The 17,244-nt window shown below is 34.6% G+C and overlaps 2 protein-coding genes and 1 non-coding gene across 4 annotated transcripts in view; 2 read left to right on the top strand and 1 right to left on the bottom strand.

Annotated features, from left to right (window-relative positions):
- LOC112126113 overlaps nt 1-17,244 on the top strand; it is a 302,358-nt gene that overhangs the window by 161,292 nt on the left and 123,822 nt on the right. The window lies entirely within an intron of this gene.
- LOC106664874 (protein slit) overlaps nt 1-17,244 on the bottom strand; it is a 234,670-nt gene that overhangs the window by 159,841 nt on the left and 57,585 nt on the right. The window lies entirely within an intron of this gene.
- On the top strand, nt 4,240-4,311 carry Trnah-gug. The gene has a single exon. It is a non-coding gene; the product is annotated as a tRNA-His (tRNA).

Here is a 17,244-nt window from a genome sequence, read left to right as displayed (position 1 = left end):
ACTGGAAAATGCATTTATTGACTTTATCAATTCTAAAAATTCTGAATTCTACTCAGACGGAATTAATAAGTTACCAACACGTTGGGAGAAATGTATTGAGAGTATGGGAAATTATTTTGATTAAAGAACATTGCTTTAAAGTAACTAGTTTCTTTTTTTTTGTTTAATACCAAAATCCTGCATTATTTTCCGGACAACCCAATACTTTGATTGAATATTTAAAAAAAATATATTTTGCATTGTATAAAATCACTTTTTTCAACATCCTACATGTATTTGTTAAATGTAAACAATGTTTATAAATCCCACGCCCTGAAGATGATCTCAGTAAAGATCGAAACGTTTGCACGATAAAGAAAATGTTTTTCTGAAACCTACATCACACCAGACCGCATTTCACGATTTCTGAATAATTAGTTGTAATAAAAATAAATGGGGGTGTCAGTGGCCGCAACGGTTTGGGCGTTGATACGGCGCTCATCACTGTAAGGTGAATGTCCCGGGTTCGAATCCAGCGGCCCTTAATTCGAACCCGACATACTTACAAATGGTCTTTTTGTCAAAAACACCGGCACAGAAACATATTTTTGACCTACTGAAAACGGGGTATAAAAAGAAAGAAATCCACCAGTTTTTATTTCTTGTTAGTTATGAAAAATAGTAAATATTTTTTGGCCTATAACTTTACCTAAGGGTCTTTCTGTTATTGTAAAAGTTTATTTATCTTATCTCATTTAACACAGTAATGCATATTATTTTCTTTTTATATGTGAAAAAATGGAACATTAAGAATAAAAATGAACTTGGATAAAATCCAGAACAGTTGTAACTTTTTAAGGGGAACACAGGACATTGGAGAAAAACAAATAAATTTCCCAGGCTGATCGAGCCTAAAATTGTCTGCTTTTGTTGGCTATAAACATATCGTATTTAGGAGCTATAGAAGGTGCTTAACAAGAATCACAATTGTTTAATTCATAAAGAAATTATTTTTTGGCCGGAAACGTCTTTTCTTTTTATATTTATTTATATATTCTATAAATACAGAGCGGCAGACGGTTTATTGACATCTCGTATGGTGGAACATGTATTTGATTTGATTTTCGTTTTAATTATAAACGTATACATTTTATTGATTTATTCTTACTAAAAACGTTTTCCACAATAAATAAAAACAAATACAGATAAAGTTCGTTGTAATAAAGGGAAAAAGTTGCGTTCAAATTTGATGCACCTGATGCACCCCATTTGAGGGATGTCCATTTCTACGAAGGAAATAATGCATTGGTATTTTATGCTATTTTTCTGCTTATGTTAAACCCTATACTATGTACCTTCTGACCTTTTCACTAATAGTTACCTTGTTTTTAATACATTTATTGAACAGGAACAAAAACAATTAATTCAATTGTAATCGACAATAAATTTTTTAAATATTTTGTTTTTAAAGAAAGGTTGCTCCAATTTATGCGATAAACAAATTACAAGCTTTTTTTCATGGGGGGGGGGAGCACAGGTGACTCTAATTTTTTTAAAATTTATTTATGTTTATCTGTTTACCTACAACTGTACATGTATTATATACAACCAGCAGATAGGATAATTTATGTTTGTGGCATTACGTGTGTTTAGAGAAAGCTACCATTGGGCAGCTCTCGACTAACGAAATGATACTAGTCATTTAATAAGTCTCTTATCCATATTCTTTTCAGCCATTTACGTGGTAATTGTGGGGAATGAAGAGGCAGAAAGAATTAGTTTTAAATTTTGGATTGAAAACTTCGTAATCTTTGAATATTGTAATATTTGGCGGATCCATAAGCTTGGCACTCATACATCCATATAGGTTTGAGTAGGTACGTGTATGTCGAATGTTTTGATTTTAATGGTAATTTTGTTAATATGCTGGTGTCATCTTCGTATGTGGCGGTAAGTGCATTTTCATTTCTGAGCATATCAGAAGTAAAAATTGTGTTTGTCTTAAAACAGCTGTGAGATTATTGACTAATATGACGAAAACATAATGGGGTGGTTATATTTTTATGAAGCTTTGGGATCATTTTAATGTAAGAAAGTTTAGTTCTCAAAATTGCGTTAAATAAAGAAGCCAGAAAGACGGCGGCTGTTTTTGTGAAGTTCGTCACAAATCATGACCAGGTGTGTTTAGGTGGCAGATCTGGAGGTGTAGATGTCATACGGCCCTCTTTCAATCCAGGTTCCTTCATTCTTCCCTGTGACCCCTCCCAACCCTTGGCAGCAAGGGGGGGGGTCCGGGCGCAAAATAATGCCTGAGGGCATGGCACAACCTGTAATTGTGTCGGCCTCGGGTCGGCATGGGGCGGCGGGTGCCTTATCAGAGGCACACGAGGGTTACGGCACCAGATCCTGTCTGCATAGATGCACATAACCATCTCTACTAACAGAAATGTTCCAAAATTCACCCCTGTTACACTGGAAATGTTTTCGTACTGGTACGTGGTGTGATCCCTGGCGGGAACTTAGAGAGGCTGTCTTCTAACTGTGACCTTCGCACGAAACTTGCGTATGGCCATCGTTAAACACCCGGCCTCACGGGATACGCCGGATCGGACGGCAGCGTATAAGCGTTGAGTACGCGCTATGATTACTCTGAAATAGACCTTCGAATGCATGAGTAGTGGCGGATGGGAATGGGTAGTGAATCGGTTGCTCCTATTCGAGTATGCTTTGCACATAGGTGTAGGCTGAGCTCGATTGGAGGCTTTTACCGTAGGCGGTCTCCTCTAGGGGGTGGTTAGCAATTCCACTTTAAACAAAACCGCGGCCGGGGCGGATCCGGTAGTTTCTACGCTATGGGAAGCCCCAGTACTGTGGGATATATAGTGGCCTTCTCTATCTAGGGTGGGCGCGGGAGACCAGGCTGATGTATTTCGGCTTAGGTAGCCCTTTGCGCGCGGCATGCGACCCGATGCACAATGCGGGCCCGATCATTCGGAGTGGACAAGCGGAGAGAGAGGTTGTTCTTTGCCCTTAGGGGCTGTAACGCCTCTACACCAATGCTGCGGCGGTATCACTCTTCCGTCGTATGCGGAGGTGCGTCAGCTCTCATCTTGAGAATCAAAACGTCCGATAAGGTCGGAGGCTAGGTGCGGACGTTAAAGATCCTCATTTTCCTTTTAAGGACGACCTAGTATTCGGGAAAGATATGTCATAAGTGTATCTGATATAAATTTTACGCGTTCAATATCGATTAAGTTATGAGGTTTGTATACTTTGAAGAGATGTCCGCAAATGTTTTGGACTTTTTTTAACGGGAACGATCCAAGGTACATCATCATTCCTGAGAGAAGCTGAGACAGAATACGTGTAGTACGAGCCGGAGGTCCGATCCTCTGTTGACACGCTTTTCAAAAGTGTTATGAATATGAATATAATATGATTGTTGTTCAATAGTTTTATTTAGTTTTTTGACTTATTCAAAAATTTGTTGTAATTTTATTTGTCAATAACAGACCTAGTACGTTGCCAAAGGTTTCGTTTTTATAACTTTTTGTTAATCTAATCTAACTCAATACAACCCTGTATATTAATTTCTTATTCTATGTATCCTACTATTCATAATAACTTTGAAATACATACACAAATCAGAGGGAAAACCATATTTTAAAAAATTCTTGGCTATTAGGGTTAATGTTGGCAAGAATGCTCGGACACTTGTCTAATATCTTTCGACTTAATACCATCAAAAAAGTTTCATTTTAATACGTCCTTTGTAAGTGTGGATGTTGTTTTGAGAACAACATTAATAATAATTTATAAATAATAATAATAATGTTAATAAAAAAAGTAATGTTAGGTATAAACGATATGTGTTGAAAGTTTATTAGAAAAATAAAGCTAAAATAACAGTCAACGGTTAATATTCGGCTATCAAGGGCAATGGAAATTAACATTGACGAATTGACAAATGTAAATTGAACACAATAGAATTGTAGTCGTTAGTGTTTCTAATAACGCATTAACGCAATTCACGAAAAATGTGCTAAATTATTTATTCCACAGTATGAAAATTATGAAATACCCAGTTTTAAATTTGAAGAACAAATTTATTTTTTTATGTATATGGAAAATTTTAATAAAATTGCCCATTATCATAGTGAGAAGGTTTGAATTGAAGTGGGAATCATTCTCACCGGACGTTGTTCCACTTTGGCCGAGCTTAGAGCATGTTTTACCCGTACTCCACCAACCTTCGGGATAGCCGTGATCGTATAGTGGTTAGTACCTTGCGTTGTGGCCGCAATAACCCAGGTTCGAATCCTGGTCACGGCAGAAATTTTTTTTTCTCGTTTTCATTTTATTTTCATAAAAAATACTAAATATATATAGGAATTATTTATTTCTTGTGATTTCTCTTAATATCTCGCTCTCATTATCTCTTTTGTTCTTTCCGTTTTTTGTTATAGTAAATCCTAAATAGGATAAAATGAACATGCCGAAATGTTTTATCTCAATCCGGTCGGAATTTACGAATTTTTATGTATTTTTTCCAAAAATCCCAACCCTAAGCTGGGACTTGGCATTTTTCCAAGTTCCAGAGCATCTGTTCTAATTTTTAACCACATTTTTGAATTATGTATTAAATTTCTTATTAGAAGGGCCTAATTTTAATCTTATCAAACGCCAATGTATATTAATTCACCCCAAAATATAGAATTAAAAAAACAGAGAAACTTTTAATAAATTTCCAAAAATAACTATAAAGGAAAAAATTTGCAACTAGTCTAAAAAATGTTAAACTCATAATTTTTTTGATATCGCCATTGGTTCACGAATTTCTGATCCTCCTTTAATTTGGTTTAGATTAAAGTACGTATGATGTAATTAATATAACGATAAAAATAGATATAGTTTGAAATAAACAATAATATACGACTGTCCGGTTTTTGGTCTTTGTGTGTATGAACCTAAAAAAAGAAAAACAATTTCCTCTCTATTTTCCAGATTGCACAGAGAACATTTTGTGTTATTTTATTACGAAAGTGTATTTATGAATCCAGCTAATTGAGCTCAATTCGAGCTAGCAATGTTACAGTTGTACAGAAATTAATCTTCTAGATGTTTCAGCACACTATACAACTTGGTGTTGAATACGTTGATTTATTACTTTATATACATTTTAAAAATGATTTCATCCTTTTCTTTACCTATTGTTTTAAAAGAAAACTTTTAAAGAACAGATCCTTTCTCTTCTCGCGGTTTACTGGTAATTCTTGNTAGACTCCGATTAAGAGCACTCGGCCACACTGACAAAAACCGAGTATATCATATTGAATACGTTTAGATTACCCACAGATAAGTTGTCTTTGTTAGCTTTACTTTGCATGAACATTAAGTATAGAGCACAACATTAAATTACTGTTGTAAGTAATTTGCTATGTTAGTAGGTACTGCTGAGCAAGAGTGATGAATTGGCACATAGTAACTAGAAATTTATCAATTTACATAGATAATTTAAACAATTTTCAAATCAGATAATAACCAAATTTATGCGAGAGTTGACAATCTCTTGAATAAATGCTTAAAAATAATAACTTGGAAGAGAGTTGACAGTCTCTTTAAAATAGTAATGACAATGAGCAAGAAAGAGAGTTGACAGTCTCTTTGAATAGTAATGACAATGAGCAAGAAAGAGAGTTGACAGTCTCTTTGAATAATAATGACAATGAGCAAGAAAGAGAGTTGACAGTCTCTTCAGCCCACAACATAGTACATACATAAAAAGATGGGGAAAGTTGACAATCTCGCAATTTTTTTTTTTTTTCAGCCAGGTCTGAACAAGATCAATTTCCTTCAATTAGAGTTAACCTTCCACAATATAGTGGAATCGCACTAGCAAGGCGAATAGTCACGTCACATAATGGCCATCAAGGGCTAGCAACCACACTACATGGCAAATACCAATGCGAAACCAATACATGTTCAGATAAACAAGAAGTAATTAAAATCATTTAACCTAATCAATAATCAAATTCAATTTCCTCAGTGATTCGACCATTAGGAGATCTCATAATGGTTTCCTAAGAGCTAGTGATCAACTTATATGACCGAATCACAAGGTATATGTTCGAGACTTATTAATCAAAGAGAAAAGTAATATGTATGTGCAGCATAATCTTAGCTAAAAAAAAAAAAAAAAAAAAAATTCATTGATACTTAACAGCATTATAATATTAACTAAATCAAGTCATCACTGCTCATTAGTAATAGTATTATTACAATATTATTAATCGTGAATTTATGAATCATTGTTATCCTCTGAGTCGACGTTGGGATCATACGATATATTATCGGATAAGAAGCTATCTGGTTGAACTGACGGGTCAGGTACTTGTTTCAGTTGGTCATGCGGAAATTTGTACTTGCGATTTGAAGTAAGAGACTTTAAAAGGTAACGGTCTTGATCAAGTACTTCTATAATCCGAAAAGGTCCACGGAATTTTGGACTTAATTTTAATTGATTACGAGGTTCATTTTGAATCAGGACAAGATCACCTTTAGACATCAACTTTACTCTAGCTTTCCCTTTATTAAAGCGGGCTTTATCATAATTTGCTGTTTTAATCATATTTTGAGTTGCTTTGTCGCGAATAGCATCTAAATCAATGTTTTCAGAACCGGTTATGGATTCGGTGGGAACGACCAGATTTAATGGTCTACCAACTTTTCCTATCATTAATTCCAATGGGGATGCATGAGTGACTCGATTAATAGTACAGTTGATGGCTAATTGAATATCAGGGACTGCGTCCTGCCAGGAGCGTTCTCCAAGCTCAGTGGCAGTGAGCATATTGGTCAAAACTGACATAACCCTTTCTACTTGGCCGTTTGCGCGAGGTGCTCCTGTTGCAATAAGATGGAGTTCTATTTGATGATTATTACAGAATTGCTTAAAATCATTGCTTGCGAAACATCTTCCCTGATCTGCTATTAGCCGTAAAGGGGCGGCAAAAAGGGATATTGCCTGTTTCAAAGCTTTAATGGCACTTGTAGCATCAAGTTTTCGAGTATGGTAAAGTAGAACGTATTTTGTGAAGACGTCTATTAATAGTACTAAATATTCTTTTGAATCATTTTTGCCTGACAGTTTTCCTGAAACATCTATATGGACGGTATGCCAAGGAATTACTGGTAATGCGAGCACTACCACTTAAAATAACAGGGGTTTCAAAATTAGGTCCAGATAATCGTCCTTGAATTTTACTTCGAACAAGAGAGCACTCAGATCCTGAGTCAAAAGAAAATTTAAACGACTCACCCTTATGTACTAGCGTTCCCGGTGGATTAACTGAACACAAGTTCACTCTGCGTTCAATAGCCTTTCCTTTTTGTCCAGAATTGTCCAATNGTGTGTGTGTGTGTGTGTGTGTGAGTGAGAGAGAGTAAATATTAATAATATAAATATTATATAAATTAATTGCTGTTTTCTTGTTTATTATTGTATAAATAAATCTTGCATTGACAGATTTTCTAATTTATTGCTAAAATTAGCATACTATTGATGTATGCTAAATGATCAGAAATGATCTGCTTGTTGAACGTGCTCAACTATCATCACCTTTGGGATGGCCGTGATCGTCTAGTGATTAGTACTATACGTTGCGTTGTGTCCGCAATAACCCGGTGCGAAACCTGGTCACGGCGAAATTTTTGTTTCTCTTTTTTTTAATAAAGAATACTATTTTTCAAAATATAAATATAAATAATTTTATTTAAATCATATTTTTTTAAATAAATCGCATTTTTTTCATTCTTCTTTGTCTTATTTTTAGAACCTTTCACATTATTTTCTTTTTATTTCCTTTCAAAACTATAATAGTAAAAAGTTAAAGAATTTTATTAGGCAAAAATAGTGTATATTTTTCTCAATATTTCGGTCTCACCATCTCTTCGTCCTCTATTGCTCTCTGTTTTTCTCTCTTTCCTCCAGAAATTATATTTCAAAAATAATAATTTCCTTCTAGTATGAAATTAAATGCCATCGTAGATTCTTCGAAAATTCAACATTCAATAAAACTGATATACTTGTAGAAAAACATTTTTGCCTAATACCTTTTGTGATTCACACCCGACCTCAACTGTGCGTCTAACGAAACAGAGATTCATGAATAACTAAGTCCACCCTTTTCAAGCCCTCCGAAAGCAGTCACTCATTCCGAAGTCTCTGAAGTTAAATTAATCCTTAACCCGTTGCCGAATCGCAAGTCCCTTGGCTTTGACCTCATCACGTCCCGAATCATTCGTGAATTCCCAAAAACCATAATCTTCCTCACGTACTTACACAGCAGGATTCTCCGCGCTAATACTTCCCTTTGGTTTAGAAATACTGGAATATCAACTTTTTTTCCACGCCTACTTTATAATGCTTCTTCCTAGCGTGCAATTAGATTATTTTCATAAATATTTGAGAAGATCCTCCTAAAATGATTGATCGCTTCATTTAATTCTTTGAACCCTCTCCCAAACTAATTAAAATAAATTAAATTACTTAATTTAATTAATAAATTAATAATAAGTAAATTTAATTGTATGTGTGTTGTGTGTGAGAGTCTGAAACGGAATATCGACTACCTCTTAGATTGGCCAAAGTAGTCTAGGTTAATATATGTTTGTAATGTGAAAGGAAGGGTTTGGAACTGGAGTAATACAAAAGCCCGGTGACTACAGCTATGTGTGAATGTATTTATAGGTTATTATTCGGAAATCGTGAGATGTGATTTGGTGTGATGTAGGTTTCAGAAAAACATTTTCTTTATCGTGCCAACGTTTCGATCTTTGTTGAGATCATCTTCAGGGCCTGAGATTTACAAACATTGTTTATATTTAACAAATACGTGTAGGATGTGGAAAAAAGAGAATTTATACAATGAAAAAAAATATTTTTTTAAATATGCAATCAATGTATTTACAGGCGTCAATATGTGTGTGCATGTGTGTGTGCGTATGCACGAGTTCTTGGCGGAATGTGCAGGGTGTCCTTTGAAAATAGCCCGGCTGAATTTCTCTTGAAACAATGACACTATAAAAAAAAATATATATAAATAAATAAAAAATACGTATTTAATATTTTTTAGTCTAGCTTCAAATTTTTCCCTTTTTGGAGAAAAATTATACAGGGTACCTCAGACCCAGTTCAACTTCAAAATTTCAAATACGACTATATACTTCCTAACATATCATTTTAAAGGATGTTTTACGTCGAAAACAATCGGATTTCAAATTGGTCAAAAATCACAAAGTTTGAAAGAACGCATTTTGTTTGGTTCGTTGTTAATTCCAATTGTCTTCTTCATTAAAGTAAACATTAATTGCCTTTATTGTTTACATTCTGTCATTGTTGGTCAAACTCGCATTATGAAAGCAAATCTTAATTCCTGGAAGTAAATAAATTGTACAACAGTACCGATTCGTTTCATTCAGTATTCTATTCAAAATAAACCGAAGACCACATTTTTCCGATCAAATGCGATTTGATATATACGACTGCTTTATTGATAATGGTGGTATTGCGCTTCGCGAAGTCAGGTTGTACTCATAGAAATTTCCTGATAGCCCCAGTACGGGCAGCGTAATTTTCACGAGAAACTCAATGCTTTACTGTATGTTCGTGAAAATCAGAATTCCTCTCTCCAAAATGTTGGAAGGGTTTTAGTTTTTGAAGAAATAAAATTTGAGATGTTCTTCGGACTTACAATTTTAAGCCGTATCGCTCTCATCTTTTCATGGACTTTGGAACTCTGATTATGACAGGCGTTTAACGTTTCTTGCAGAAATGTCGATTTGGGAGGTTGAAGAAAACGTTCTTCCATACATCCTACGGACTGATGAATCCAAGTCGCCTCTGAACCGTTGGAAATTTGGAACGTGGGCAGAGGAAAATCTGAAAACTTCGTACCCTTGTCAACGCCAGGTGGTTCACAGTGTCAACGTTTGATGTGGACTTATCGGAAATAAATTAATCGGACCTTCTTTATAGGAAAATAATTTAAATAGTGCTTTTCGAAAGACGGTAGTGGTCAACCGCGATTTACGGATTAAGATGATCATTTTATTGCTCTTACCGCATTACGGATCCGTCATTTAACGGCTTGATAAGTCACGAAACGGTCCGTAATGTGAGGATGAGCCTTAAAACAGTCAGAAGCCTTTGTGAGAATAGCATAGTGTAGTCGTCCCGCATCAGAATCTATACTATTGGAGAGGCATCTAGAATGTAGGCTATTCACAAATTAGCATCTTGGAGGTTGTTTTTTCACCTTTGAGTGCCGGTTTGGTCTGTGGCATTCAGATGACTCGCTTTGCTTCATGGGCCATGCGTGAGTCACAGCCTTTTCAAAAACAGTCGGTTATGGGGATGAAATCGATGTCCATTTCCAATTTTTATGCACAGACAGTTGAGAAGAAAAATTATAGTTACCAGCGGGATTGGAACCCACAAAAGTCGCTCTTGACATTAATTTTTTCTTCTTAACCATCTTTGCATAAAAATTGGAAATAATAATTTATAATAAACCAATAAGTAATTAAGTAATGAACGTCTATGCTCATTCCTTACTGATTATCACACAGAATTGATCTTTGACTGCCTTAAGATAAATGGAGAAAGTTCTTGTTAAAGCTGTAGTCACATTCGCTCCATTTATTGGGACAGCTTCGCGTTAATGCATAAATAATGCTGCCGATGGAACACTTATGGGACTTGATAAGTAGACGGGTTAGACATCGTTCGCTGCCTTCAGCAATCGCTGAGCAACTTCAAACCGTTCTTGTTGCATAATGGGATTCTATTTCACAAGACGAAATCCGAGCGCTTGTTTACTCATTGCGTGGGAGATTTTAGGCACTTCGCGAAGCCAGAGGTAGATTAGTAGATCATACGCGTTATTTAGAACAAAACTAGGTAATAAATTGTTAGTTAAATTTTAATCTTGCTAATTACAATAATATAAATAATATTTAATAAATATAAAAAATATATGATAAGTAATGAATAAAAAAAATAATAATATATTCGCGAAAAATGTGATCTTCATTTCATTTTGAATATAATACTGAATGTAACGAATCTGTACTGTTGTACAATTTATTTCCTTCCAGGAATTAAGATTTGCAACAAACAATGACAGAATGTAAACAATCAAGGCAATTAATGTTTATTTTAGTGAAGAAGCAAATTATTGCAATTAACAACGAAACAAACGGAATGCGTTTTTTCGAACTTTCTGCCATAACTTTGTCATTTTTTGACCTATTGGAAATCCAATGAAGAACTTTAAAATGATATGTCAGGATGTATAGGGTCGTATTTGAAATTCTAAAAATTGAACTGGGCTAGAGGTACCCTGTATAATTTTTTTTAAAAAGGTAAAAATTTGAAACAAAATCAAAAACTATTAAACACGTTAAATTATTTTTTAATTTTTTTATAGCGTCAATGTTTCAAGAGAAATTCAGCCGGGCCATCTAAAAAGGACAACCTATACATTCCGCTGGAACGAAATTCCTCGTTTGAAATATATACAGAGTGGTCTAGCATAGACTCTAAAAATATTGGGTTTCCCAAATACAGTAAAATGCAATCAATTTAACGCATACGACGGAATGCATTTTTAACATTTGTTGTGAGTCACTTCTTTGTTTTAGCATTCTATTTCGTAATAAACAGATTTGATTTCATTATCTTTCATAATTCATTCCTTTTTTTAAATCCCGTATCATCAACCATGTTGAAATATTGGAATATCAACCTTTTTTTGCACGCCCGCCTATAATGTTTCTTCCTAGCGTCCAATTAGATTATTTTCATAAATATTTGAGAAGATCCTCCTAAAATGATTGATCGCTACATTTACTTCTTTGAACCCTCTCCCAAACCACCAATTTGGTTTTCGCTCTCAACACTCCACAACCCAACAGGCGATTCGCGTTGTAGATCACATCCTCATCTTTCGATCGTATCAAATACCGTATGGAGCTCTTCCAAACGAGTCACAAAACGTTCGACGGCGTGTGACAGTCTCCTATACGAACTAAACATACTAGAACGCGTCCTTCCTAACACCTTATCTTTAATTCTATCTCTCAAGACGATTCTTCCGAGTTCATTGACTATTCTCCTGTGGAAGCTGGAGGGCCACAAGGTTGAGTGAACTTTCTCTTTACGTCAGACATCCCAACTACACCCTCTTCTCGCCGTGTTTACTTTGCAGACGATCCTGCAACTGGCTCGGAGGAGCTCCAGGCACTCGTCCAACAAATAGCCAAGAGCAAATTGTGGAGGATAAACATTTTACAAATACATGTAGGATGTGGAAGAAGAAAAAATGAACTTGTACAAGGCTAGATTTTTTAAATTCAATCAAAGTATTTGTACACACTCAATTTTCGTGTTATACACAGAAAACAAACTCTTTTAGTGAGTTCAAACACTTTGATTGAATTTAAAAATTCTAGCATTGTATAAATTCATTCTTTTTTCAACATCGTACATCTATTTGTAAAATGTAAACAATATTTATAAATCCCATGCCCTGAAGATGATCCCAATAAAGATCGAAACGTTGGCACGATAAAGAAAATATTTTTCTGAAACCTACATCACAACAGACCGCATCTCAAGTTGTCCAAATAATTATTAACTAACGGTCACGATATATGGAAGATGCAAAAGACATTGTATCCCCATCATAATAAAACAAACAATAAAAGTAAACTTTTGCGTTTTGCTTATTTTAAACCTATGTTAGTCCGAGATATTTAATCATTTATAAAACTTATCTAACATGAAATCCATCTCATAGTCCTTAAAACAAATTAATTAGACGATTCTGTCCTGAAAAACAATTCATTTTTGATAACGTTATATAATAGGAAGTCTGGGATATTTCAGCTGCTAACAAACATTTTGTATAATTTATCATCGTACGATAATTTATGGCCTTATCGAGTTCGGTATTTTGCTTAATAATGAGATTATCTATTCAGGAGCGTTTCATTTACATAAGCCTTTACCATATGCATTTATTTTAAAAAACAGTATTTTTTAAAAATCATTCAATAATTTAAAAAAGAAAAAAATTCAACAGGTCGATTTGAAAGCTTTCGGACATGAAATTTTAGGACTGATAATTGAGTGGTGTTTGATTTGTTTTTGCAGAATTTGGGCTTGAAACGCGGCCAAAACCAATTAATTTGGGCAGTCTCGATATACGGCTAATGTCATGTTTGTCAGAGGGCCAAAACGTACAGATTGTGCCGTTGTATGCATAACTTTGCTTCTAAATCCAATCGAAAAATTCAAATCCAAAAGTCGACAAATAAAGAAAACGTATTCCGGACGTTTGTCATGAAAAAATTATTTTGTCTTATCATATTGTGGGAAAAATAGATTTTTTTGAAAAATGTAAAATCGGCTTGTATAGGACTTTATAAACACATATTTGCGTTTGGTTAATTCTGGATATACAATACTTTATGTACTGCGAGAAAGTTATGATGCAGGGATGCTAGTTATGTCTTTTAGTCTTAATGCTTTCCATACACGATTTAATATTATTTTTATTAAATTAAATTCGATTAAAATCTGTAAGATTAATTATAAGATAAATCTTTAAATTTTTAGTTCCTATGCATTTTTAGCGGACTAGGAAAACCTATAAAAAACAATAAAACTATTGCTTAAATTTCTATATGAGGATGAAACATATAAAATGACGCCGTGTCCCTTCGCACCTGCCTTCTTCTATCGTGGTAAAGTTTCATCAAAACGCAATTCATACTGACTATGAGAAAATTCAGAAAGAAGGCGTATTTGGCTCCCCTATGGACGAACCAATCTTTGTCACCTACTTACCAACTTGTTAAATATGTCAAAACATACAAAAAGGGAGGAAGATCCTTGGAATTTTTATAAGTAATGGAAAAGTCCTCGTTAAGCTCTCAAAGACATTACTGATCATTCCCAAATCTACTTCATCCAGGAAACCTCCAATGAAGACACCGACACCTTCTTCACGAAATTCTCGAACTTGCACAACCGAGATGGAAAATTTCTGATTGGTAGACCTATTGGGCATAAAAAACAGATTAATAAAAACAACCTAAAATCTTGAATTACTGAAGATCACAATACATAATACGAAGCCAAGCACGGAGAAAAAAATTCTTGTCGACAGAACTAAAATCCTAGAACGTATATTTACGAGGAAGATGCTCCAGTAATATAACATTCTCAAATAGTACAATCAACCGATGTCCATTATATGTAAAAAAACCTGGGATCATAAATGAACAACTTGATGGTCATGTAATCATTCCTAGCATTGAGGACAGTGTTTTTATTTTTCTGGTATGGGCTTAGGAGGTCGTACGAGTGAAAGAAGTACACGAGATATATTTTATTGAATTGTCTTGCATTTACAGCTTCAAAATGACTCTAAGAATGAAGAACAGTTCATTTGCTGAGTAGTGTTTTATCAAGTTAAAAGTTTCACTTATAACTTTCTATATTGAATAATTTTGAAGTATTACTAAGTGAAAAGAATTTATATTATATTTACTATCGTAAGATTTGTTTTTTACCTCATGCCGTTTTTTATTTTCCTCCGCTCGGGTCGTAAAATATTGTAGCAATAATGTTAAGAGGCAAAATAAAGGGAACAAATTTGTTCTTCTTAACAACTTAATTAAATGTCAGCTACACGAACAAGGTAGAAAAATGGCGACGAATGTACAATACAAAGAAATTAATCGAAAAAACAATTTCGACGAAGGGCTTTAGCTCCTTCTACGTGCCATGAATCCGGAAAAGGGCAGGTTTCCCGATTCCAGTTCGCGTCGCAAGACAATTAATTAAGCCAGGAAAAAATCTTAGAGCCAGTTTGGAAAAAAAGAGAAAAAAGAAAACCAAATTCACGTAAGAAATGACAAGTTTTTTTAATTTCTTGTTTCATGGAGATTAAGAAAACGTTTATTGACTGGAGCAATTTAGATCCTAGATTCCTCTATTTTTTCTGGGAATAATTTTATTTTTGTAGTCACACCAGTGACTTTAGATAAAACCGTATTTTATCGTCTGCAATTGATAAAAGGATGCGAAAGCAAGCGGCTGTGAATCTCTTAAAAAATATGAAGAGAGTGACCGGTAAAAAACTTTGCTAGTGTTAACAGCCGAGATCATCCACCATCTCGATTTGATACGAAAGTCAAACGTTTCTCTCGTCAGATCTCCAATCAACTCATATCGAGTTAAATCAAGTTCCCAAGATTAAAAAAAAATGTTAAACGGTATTTTTCTCGGGAAAATGATAAACTTGCATGTCATACCAAGGTTAGAAAATACCTTTCAATTAATTAAGGTTTTTAGTTGAGATAAAATAGTCAGTGTCACGAGCGGGATTCGAACCCACGACCTTCGGCTAAATACGCCGCTACTCTACCACTTGAGCTATCGTGACTTCGATCCACTCGGACACTAACATCCCATCTTAACTCCACCTTTTGAATTTTCCTTCCTTTTTGCCATTTTTCGAATCCCGCTCGTGCCACGGACTTTTTATCTCAGCTAAAAACCTTAATTAATTGAAATATATTAATTGGTCAAGCGGACCACGAAAACTAGTGAATTTAATGGTAAAATGAAGCTTCATGAAAGCTCTCCGTGGCCATTTCATTTGTCGCCGAGAATCAAATAGATTACACGATATTTGAAAAATGGCAAAAAGGAGGGAAAATTGAAAAGGTGAGGTTGAGATGGGAAGTTGTTGTCCGGGTGGATCGAAGTCACGATAGCTCAAGTTGTTGATCAGCGGCGTATATAAGATCTACGAATTTCACTGAAATTGACTAATTTTCACATCACCTGGATATTGATTAATATCCGGCAAATATTTTTTAACAGTGCACCTGTCGACGATTTTGCGACGAAGTATAATTTGGATCTACCGGATGTCCTTTTTAAAAGTACTTCGGACTTGAATCTCAGGTGTCGTATTCCAACAAACTCTTTAGCGTCCACCAATTGCCGCTATTTAAAAAAGAAAAAAAAAGATTGATTCTGACTTTGATTGATCTTATCACGTTTGTACGCAGTCTCTTTAAATTGGTGTGTTAAAGGGGTATAACATATTTCAAATATCGAAGAAGATTATGAGATGAGTTCCTAATCAAATAATTTATTAACTCATAAATTATACATATTCGTACAACATAAACATATTCGTTCCAACGCCCCTGACGCGGAAGGTGGTTTTCGGTGTTTTAAAAAAAATGCCTTCAGGGTTTTATAAATATTCTATAGTGATTTTCCCAATAACTTTGAACTTTTATTCACTGAGCATTTTAATATTATAGATAATACTAAATCCATTACAGTTCGTGGACCGATTGACCAATTAACATTTTTCAATTAATTATTATTTATGAAAGGTATTGGTTGAGATGATAAAGTCAGTGTCACGAGCGGGATTCGAACCCACGACCTTTTCGGCTAGATACGACGCTGCTCTACCACTTGAGCTATCGTGACTTAAAAAATTCGAGAGGTGAGGATGGGAAGTTGGTGTCCGAACGGATCGAAGTCACGATAGCTCAAGTGGTGGATTAACGACGTATTTAGTCGAAGATCGTGGGGTTCGAATCCCGCTCGTGACACTGACTTTTTTATTTCAACTAAAAACCGTAATTAATTGAAAGATATTGGAGTTAGAAATACCCTCGTTCGGGATTGTCATGTGCGCCTGATATTAAAGAAAATACATATTAAGTTTAACATTAAAAACAAAATTCAAGTCATACTTTCTAGTTTTAAATACGCCGACATGCAGAAGGGCATTTATATGATATTTAACCTTTGGAAAAATAACATTCAAACTTTATCCCCGTAACGGAGTGGACTAAAGTTACAATTTATTCGTCTAGCTTTAAAGTTTAATGGAAGTGCAAATACTCCCGCTCATGTTTGAACAATTTAATCTTGTTTTATGAAATACGGTTGCCACATTATTCTCTAAGAATATTCTCTTTTTTCTCCCGATTTCACCCCTTAAAATTAACAGAACAAATACACGATTCACGCGTTGATAGATGGATTACAGTTTTGCATAAATTTAACGTGGTCTTGGTTGTTATGAAAAAGCTAATGTCACGAGTGGGATAAAAAGTATGATTAATTCAAATAATTGGTCAATTATGTCTACTAAATACATT

Source organism: Cimex lectularius, unplaced genomic scaffold (assembly GCF_000648675.2).
Source record: "Cimex lectularius strain Harlan isolate CLEC.00 unplaced genomic scaffold, Clec_2.1 scaffold105, whole genome shotgun sequence".
Taxonomy (NCBI): Eukaryota; Metazoa; Arthropoda; class Insecta; order Hemiptera; family Cimicidae; genus Cimex; species Cimex lectularius.
Note: the sequence above shows the minus strand (reverse complement) of the source record. Positions and strands in the feature narration are given on the sequence as shown.